The following is a 9614-nucleotide window of genomic DNA, read 5'->3' on the forward strand; positions in this document are numbered from 1 at the left end:
TTAATTTACCTCAATATCTTCAATATTGCGCTCTATTAAGCTATTTAAGTAGAATATATAAATCAATAACAAAATAATCCAAATTGAAAATATTATTATATAAATCTTTAAACTATTTTTAAAAATATACTGAAATAAAACAGAAATTTTTTTAAAAAATTTAAATAAACCCTGGCTTCCTAAGAACTCTGATCAACCTTGATCTAAAAATTTATAATTTAGTATTCCTAAATTAATAAAAAAATAATTTATTCCAAAAGTTGAAATATAAGGCAAATTCCATATTAATACTAAAAAAATTAAAATTTTTATTAAATTAGAAAAAATTAAATTATAATTTAATTTTAATAAAGAAATCTCAAAACCTATAATTACCCCAATTATTACTATAATTAAAATTAAAATTTTCATAAAAAAAGGTAATACAACTAAATTAATATCCTTAAATATAAATCATATAAGAACCGTTCCTGAAAATAATACAATAATAAATATAAATCCTATTCTATAAACTATTTCATCTCTTAATTCTTCAGTTCTATTTATTCTAAACCCACAATAATCTGTAAATATTAAATAATTTAATAAACGCACTGTATAAGAAACTGTTAATGTTAAAGAAATTAATATAATTAAATAAATTAAAATATTTAATCTTAACACAGAATAAACCTCTATAATTAAATCTTTTGAGTAAAATCCAGAAAAAAAAGGAATCCCACATAATGATAGATTTCTTACATTAAAATATATTACAGTTATAGGAGTTTTATAAACTAAACCCCCTAAAAAACGAATATCTTGACATTCTCCTATTAAATGAATAAAATTACCTGCACATATAAATAATAAAGCTTTAAATAAAGCATGAATTAATAAATGAAAAAAAGGTAATTCATATAAACCTAATCTTAAAATAGTAACTATTAAACCTAACTGACTTAAAGTTGATAAAGCAATAATTTTTTTTAAATCATATTCAAAATTAGCCGCTAAACCTGAAATTAATATTGTTATCAATCCAATGAATATTAACACAAAAGAATAATTTTCCAATAATAAATGAAATCGAATTAATAAATAAACCCCTGCTGTTACTAAAGTTGAAGAATGTACTAATGCTGAAACAGGAGTAGGAGCAGCTATAGCTGCTGGTAATCAAGCTGAAAAAGGAATTTGTGCACTTTTAGTTAAAGCAGCAATAATAATTAACAAACCTACAATTATTATTCTTTTATCTCTATAATAATAATCAATATATAATATAAAATTCCATCTTCCAAAATTTATTATCCAAGCAATAGAAATTATTAATATCGCGTCTCCTACTCGATTAGATAAAGCTGTTAATATACCAGCTGAATAAGATTTTACATTTTGATAATAAATCACTAAACAATAAGAAACTAATCCTAACCCATCTCAACCCAATAAAATTGAAATTAAATTTGGACTTAAAATTATTAATAATATAAAAAGAACAAATATAAAAACTAATATGATAAAACGATTAATAGATAAATCCTTAGATATATAAGATTTTCTATAAAAAATTACTATTGTAGAAATAAATAAAACAAAAGAAACAAATAATAAGGATATTCAATCTAAAAGAATTAATATTTCTACTTCTATTGAATTTAAACTAAAAATTCTTCACTCAATAAAATAAACCTTGTAACGTTACAATTGCCCATGAGACTCTAAGGACTAATTTCTAGGGGTGGTTTGGCTTATTTGGCAACAAAACTCCTACCCAGGTTTTTACAAATTTAATAAAATTAAAATATACAATGATCGATCCTTTTCACTCCAAACAAATAATAAAATAGAAACTTAACTTAGAACGATTTTAAATGAGCCACTCTGCTACTAGGATGGAACCTCTTCTGTAAACTATCTTCAGCCTTCTGAACACCAATTCTTATCAGGAAGCTATAGTACTCCAGTCCTCATTCAACGAAGTTGGTGTGATAATGCCAGGTATTTCGCAGGAATTCTTTCAGATTCAGAGAGCAAAGTGGTCCAACATACGTACTATCCCAAATTCTGTATCTCAGGGAAGTAGTTCTTGATATTTTTCAATCCCAAGAAAGGTTCCTGTTCTAATCCCACGGGAGGTTTTCTTCGTTCTAATCCCACGGGAGGTTTTCTTCGTTCTAATCCCACGGGAGGTGCTTTGAGAAAATGAACAAAAATGATATCAGAATATGTTAACTGAATTTACAACTCCTTCTCGGATTTCTAACCAAGAAATTACAAAGAAATCATTACATTTATTATCAAATAAACCTGAGAAGGAGTTTTGCTGACATTATTTGACACAAAAAGAATTCTACCAAACCTGAAATACGTTTCGACAAGATGGATGACTCTAAAAAAAAACTACTGTTTCAAATTAAATTGATTCATTCTGGTGAGATTATTACTTGTTGAATACTAATATTCATGTTAACACTTACCGAGAATCCCGACACAATTCTCGCCGATAAATAAGATTCCGAGTCTCAAATTAAATTAATAATGACTGAAATCTAAAGTACTTATTCTTGCTGGAGTCTCAATCATCATTGAAAATCCTTCAGAAAATTCTCTCCAGAAACGCGCATCTGCTTTCCGACCGAAAGTACACGATATGAAACGATTAATTGACAAATTACCGCGTCTTCAAAAATTCCAGTAGCGTAACATGGAATGAAGCGTGCAAAATCGTTGCACACACCTCTCACCAGGAAAAAGAAAAAAAAAAAAATTTTTTTTTTTCTTTATGTATGAATATCTCAAAAACAAAAATACTCGATGGCATCAGATCAAGCACAGCACGTCAAAAGAAAACATACTCCGACTTGTCAACTGGAGCAAATGATAAAAGTTATAATTAGTGTGATATTTTACAAGGGAGAATTCCGCAAACGTACCATGTCTTACCCAAAACCTATCGAATGTAACTAATTTGAAATATGAAATGCCAAATATTATGACCAATTGCTGAAGGCAAGTAAAAAAAAATAAATATATATAGAACAAATAGTCAACCAAATTTAGAAACGACCTGAGCACTAAGAAAAAAGGAAAAGAGGGAAAAAGTGAAACAGACTTCAGTTGCCTAAGGCTTCTCTCTAAAAAACGAAAGAGAGATGAGTGTAAAGGAGCTCAATGAGAACTTCTTTACAATCTAAATATTCAAATTACTCATAGTTGCGTGAAAAAGTGAAACAGAAGTCGGTTGCTGAAGGCCTCTCTCTAAAAAACGAAAGAGGGATGAGGATACTTCACACCGATGTGAAATACCATCATCCTACCGATTCTGGAAAGTCATGCCCAAACGACCTATCGTCAAAAATCTCAATATAAATTTCAGCCACTGCTACTAGAAAGTAAACAGTGCTGCAGTTATATAAATGAAAATCAAAAAAGAACCGTCTCAACTAAACAAAAGTGAATGAATTTAAAAGGTGCCGTCGCACTTAAACAAGAAAAATCTTCCTGGCACCCGAGACGAAGGTGGACCAGAAAGGAGGGGCATGGAAGATTTTTAGTTTGAGTCCAAAATTTTCAAAAATGACTCCATCATTCTATGTTTCTTGCATAGAACGATGTCAAATCCGATAATGAAACTAAATTGAGGTAAATCCAAAATTAGCAAATATAACGTCAAATCCGGTAATGAAACTAAATTGAGGTAAATCCAAAATCAGCAAATATAACGTCAAATCCGATAATGAAAAGGTAAGGTAAAATCGATATTTATCGACCACGAAAAAATGCGATAACATTCGACAAAGTAGGTAAAAGATAATTAACGCCGTCTGTGAAAAATCAGCCATAAATGGCTCAAAATAGTCAAATAATGTGTACAAAGATGTTCTGTGCTGACGTGTATATGAATCAACTGAGCTCAAGGATTCACTTCCCTACCTCCCTCTCCATTGAAGTGATATAACTGAAAGTTCACAGCAACGTTAAGTTGGGCGCAAGCAAGTATATAACTTGCAACGATAACGATAAGATAAATGAAAATTGAAGGAAAAACAAGGAAACGGGAAATTGCAACAGTACACAGAAAATAAGAAAAAAAACTGAATCGTCACAGACCCAAAACAATAAAATTCTCCAAAGTATACTCTCAGTTACGCCAAAATTAATTTGCTCTGCATATCTGAAAGACACTTCAGTCAGATTAACAACAACTTTAAAGGTAAATATAAGTAGTATCCACACTACAACGATAAGATAAATAGTAGCCACCATAAACTAATAGTGGTACAACGATAAGCGATAATAGTAGCCTCGCTACAAAGATACGATAATAGTAGCCACGCTACAAAGATACGATAATAGTAGCTATGCTACAAAGATAAACGATAATAATTGTCAAAAATAAAGAAAAACATATAATCTGTGTATCTGGAGCAAATTTAGGAAGTAAAGGTTAAAGGCAAAAAAGGAATTATTCATCATTGTCATCAGTTTTGTCAAAATCGGTAGAAACATAACCACGGGTCAGTTCTAGTTTTATGTATTTGACGTGGGAACTGCCAAGGTCAGTCCCGTTCAAGAAATCTGGATTATTCATTTTATCAGATAAAATAAACAAGAAAAACAATTATATGTAAATATACAGCTACGCAAAAATAAATCACGACACGTGTGGTCAATCTGATACCAACGAAAAATATCAAAGACGAGACAAAAGAAAGAGAAAAAGTTAAACAAAGATAAATTTTCACTTTAGAACTGAAAAGGTCGAAATGATAGGAGTAGTTGCCAAAATTTTCGGCCTCACGTTGTTGCGCCAAAATGTGTAACGTTACAATTGCCCATGAGACTCTAAGGACTAATTTCTAGGGGTGGTTTGGCTTATTTGGCAACAAAACTCCTACCCAGGTTTTTACAAATTTAATAAAATTAAAATATACAATGATCGATCCTTTTCACTCCAAACAAATAATAAAATAGAAACTTAACTTAGAACGATTTTAAATGAGCCACTCTGCTACTAGGATGGAACCTCTTCTGTAAACTATCTTCAGCCTTCTGAACACCAATTCTTATCAGGAAGCTATAGTACTCCAGTCCTCATTCAACGAAGTTGGTGTGATAATGCCAGGTATTTCGCAGGAATTCTTTCAGATTCAGAGAGCAAAGTGGTCCAACATACGTACTATCCCAAATTCTGTATCTCAGGGAAGTAGTTCTTGATATTTTTCAATCCCAAGAAAGGTTCCTGTTCTAATCCCACGGGAGGTTTTCTTCGTTCTAATCCCACGGGAGGTTTTTTTCGTTCTAATCCCACGGGAGGTGCTTTGAGAAAATGAACAAAAATGATATCAGAATATGTTAACTGAATTTACAACTCCTTCTCGGATTTCTAACCAAGAAATTACAAAGAAATCATTACATTTATTATCAAATAAACCTGAGAAGGAGTTTTGCTGACATTATTTGACACAAAAAGAATTCTACCAAACCTGAAATACGTTTCGACAAGATGGATGACTCTAAAAAAAAACTACTGTTTCAAATTAAATTGATTCATTCTGGTGAGATTATTACTTGTTGAATACTAATATTCATGTTAACACTTACCGAGAATCCCGACACAATTCTCGCCGATAAATAAGATTCCGAGTCTCAAATTAAATTAATAATGACTGAAATCTAAAGTACTTATTCTTGCTGGAGTCTCAATCATCATTGAAAATCCTTCAGAAAATTCTCTCCAGAAACGCGCATCTGCTTTCCGACCGAAAGTACACGATATGAAACGATTAATTGACAAATTACCGCGTCTTCAAAAATTCCAGTAGCGTAACATGGAATGAAGCGTGCAAAATCGTTGCAACCTTTCCTGTATTAAGTAAAAATAATCTAAAACTAAAAAAAAAAAAAAAAACTTAAGTATTAATCTAGAAAAAATTACACAAAAAGATATTACTTAAAGTTAAAGTAACTTCATTGACTCCACAAATCAATATTTTATATAAACTATTTAAGTATAAGAAAAATAAATCTCTTTTTAATAAAATTAAATTTAAAGGAACCCAATGCATTAATAATAAAATTAATTCTCGATAAGAAATCAATTCAAAAAAATATAATCTTCTGTAAAATTTTCCATGTTGACTAAAAGAATATAAATACAAACTATATGAAGCTCTCAAAAAAGTTATAATTATTAATATAAATATACAAATATGAGAATAATTAATTAAACTATTAATTAACAAGATTTCTCTTAACAAATTTAAAGAAGGAGGTGCAGCTATATTTCTAATTACTAACAAAAATCACCATAAAGATAAAAAAGGTACAATATTAATTAAACCTTTATTAATAAAAATGCTTCGACTAACAATACGTTCATAATTTATATTTACTAAAACAAATAATCCTGAAGAGCAACAACCATGAGCTAATATTATTATTAAAGATCCAGTAATTCCTCAAGAATTAAATGTTAATAAACCTGACAATAAAAGTCCTATATGAACAACTGAAGAATAAGCAATTAAAGATTTTATATCTCTTTGACGTAAACAACTTAAAGAAACTAAAATCCCTCCTATTAAAGATAAATTAATTAAAAAAAAATTAACCTTAACTCCTAAATATATAAATATAATTAAAAACCGAATAAGCCCGTATCTTCCTAACTTTAATATCACTCCTGCTAATATTATAGACACAGCAACTGAAGCTTCTACATGTGCTTTAGGCAATCATAAATGAAATAAAAATATCGGTATTTTAACTAAAAATACTATTATTATTATAAAATATAAAATAAAACTAAATAAATTTACATTAATATAAGTCAAATCTAATGTTTTAAACTTTGAATAATAAATAAAAATAAATAATATTATTGGTAAAGAAGCTATAATTGTATAAAAAAATATATATATACCAGCTTGAATACGTTCAGGCTGATATCCTCAACCTAAACTTAAAATCAAAATTGGAATTAACCTAGCCTCAAAAAATATGTAAAATAAAAATATATTTATAGAAGTAAAAGTTAATAATAAAAAAAGCAATAATAATAAGAATAAAATACTAAATAACTCACTAAAATCTTTTAAATTAAAAAGTTTTTCTCTAGCTATAAATATTAAAAAAAAATTCAAAACCTTAATAATAACAAAAAATATGATAAAAAATCTATACCTATAAAAAAATTTAATGAACTGAAAAATAAAAAGAAATTTTTGAAAAGAATCAAATTCTTATTAAAATTAAATAATTCTTAATTAATCAAAATTTATTTAAAAAACATAAAGGAATCATAAATACTAATATTATTACTATTATCATAAAATATTTAATGAATTAAAATAATCATTTCCATAAGAACGAATTATTGACACTAATAAAGATAATCCCAAAACTCTTTCACAAACACTTATAGTTAAAAAAACTACTACAAAATAAAATTCATAACTAAAATGAGATAAATAAAAATATATTATTATAAATGAAGTTAAAATTACTAATTCTAATCTAAGCAATGTTATTAATGAATGTTTTCGATTAATAAAAAAATTTAAAATTCTAAAAATAAACATACTTAAAAAATTATTTCCATATTTTAATAATTTAATAAAAATACTGGTCTTGTAAACCAGCTTTAAGATTTAATCTTTTAAAATATCAGAGGAAAACAAATATATCTTTAATCTCCAAAATTAATATTTTTTATTAAACTACCCTCTGAAATCTTGATTTTAACATTTTTAACTTTTTTAGCAATTTTCCTTACCCACCCACTATTTTTAGGACTACTTATTTTAACTTATACTATTATAACTTGTATTATTATAGGATTAATAAGATCAAACTTTTGATTTTCATATATTTTAATATTAATTATAATTGGTGGTTTACTAATTTTATTTATTTATATAACAAGAACTGCCTCTAATGAAAAATTTAAATTTAATAAATATATTCTATTAATTATAATTAGTTTATTCATAATTACTATATTTATAAATAATATAAATCTATATTTAATAAATCAAAATATTAATAATGAAATTTTACATAAAATAGATTTAATTAGAAATTTTTATTTAAATTTAAATAAATTTTTAAATTACCCAAATTCTAACATATTTTTAATTTTGATTTTTTATTTATTAATTTCAATAATTGCAGTTGTAAAAATTACTAAAGTAAAATTTGGACCGTTACGTCAATTTAAATATGAAAATACCAATACGAAAAATTAATTCTTTAACGAAAATTATTAACAATTCTTTAATCGACCTACCTACACCAAGAAATATTTCATATTTATGAAATTTTGGATATTTATTAGGCTTATGTTTAATAATACAAATTATTACAGGATTATTTTTATCTATACATTATTGTGCTAACGTAGATTTAGCTTTTAATAGAGTAACTCATATTTGTCGAGACGTAAATATAGGATGATTAATACGAACTATTCATGCAAATGGGGCCTCTTTATTTTTTATATGTTTATACTTACATATTAGGCGAGGCTTATATTTTGGTTCTTACAAACTTACAGAAACTTGAATGACAGAAACTACTATTTTGTTTATATCTATAGCTACAGCCTTTTTAGGTTATGTTCTTCCCTGAGGGCAAATATCTTTTTGAGGAGCAACTGTAATTACTAATTTAGTTTCTGCAATCCCTTACCTAGGAAATTCTATCGTTATTTGACTATGAGGAGGTTTTGCTGTTGACAATGCTACACTAAACCGATTTTATTCATTTCATTTTATCTTACCTTTTATTATTTCAGCTTTAATTATAATTCATTCAATATTTTTACATAACTCTGGCTCTAGTAATCCTTTAGGATCTAATTCTAATTTAGATAATTTAGTTTTCATCCATATTTCTCCTTTAAAGATATTTTAGGTTTTCTCATTATAATATTTTTTATTTTAAATATTATTATTCTATATCCTTATATATTAAGAGATCCTGATAATTTTATTCCAGCTAATCCTCTTTCCACCCCTCCTCATATTCAACCAGAATGATATTTTTTATTTGCTTATGCAATTCTTCGTTCTATTCCCAATAAACTTGGGGGTGTAATTGCTTTAGTAATATCAATTGCAATTCTTTATTTTATACCTTTTATTAATTTCAAAATAATGAAAAGAAACAGCTTTTATTATATTAATAAAATTATATTTTGAAATTTTATCGTTACAGTTATAATTTTAACATGAATCGGAGCTAAACCAGTTGAAGATCCTTTTATTTTAATAGGACAAATTTTTACCTTAATCTATTTCGTATACTTTATATTAAACTCAATTATTTATAAAATTTGAGACTGATGAATATTTAATTAATCAATGAGCTTGAAAAGCATATATTTTGAAAATATAAGAAAGAATTTAAATTTCTATTGATTTATACAAAATTTAATTAACTATATAATTAATACCATAAATAATAATCTTAATCTAAAATTTAGTATAAGTATATTTAAAGAAACAGGCAAAAAAACCTTTCAAGATAAATATATTAATTTATCATATCGATAACGAGGTAAAGTCCCTCGAACCCAAATTCATATAAAAGAAAAAAATAATAATTTAAAAAAAAATATAATAGAA

The 9614-nt window shown here is 26.6% G+C and overlaps 2 pseudogenes; one reads left to right on the forward strand and one right to left on the reverse strand.

The window, feature by feature from the left end:
- On the reverse strand, positions 1 to 1668 carry LOC123686641 (annotated as a pseudogene).
- Positions 1669 to 8298: 6630 nt separating this feature from the next.
- LOC123685851 lies at positions 8299 to 9347 on the forward strand (annotated as a pseudogene).
- Positions 9348 to 9614: the final 267 nt, after the last annotated feature.

This window comes from Harmonia axyridis, chromosome X, assembly GCF_914767665.1.
Source record: "Harmonia axyridis chromosome X, icHarAxyr1.1, whole genome shotgun sequence".
NCBI classification, from domain to species: Eukaryota; Metazoa; Arthropoda; class Insecta; order Coleoptera; family Coccinellidae; genus Harmonia; species Harmonia axyridis.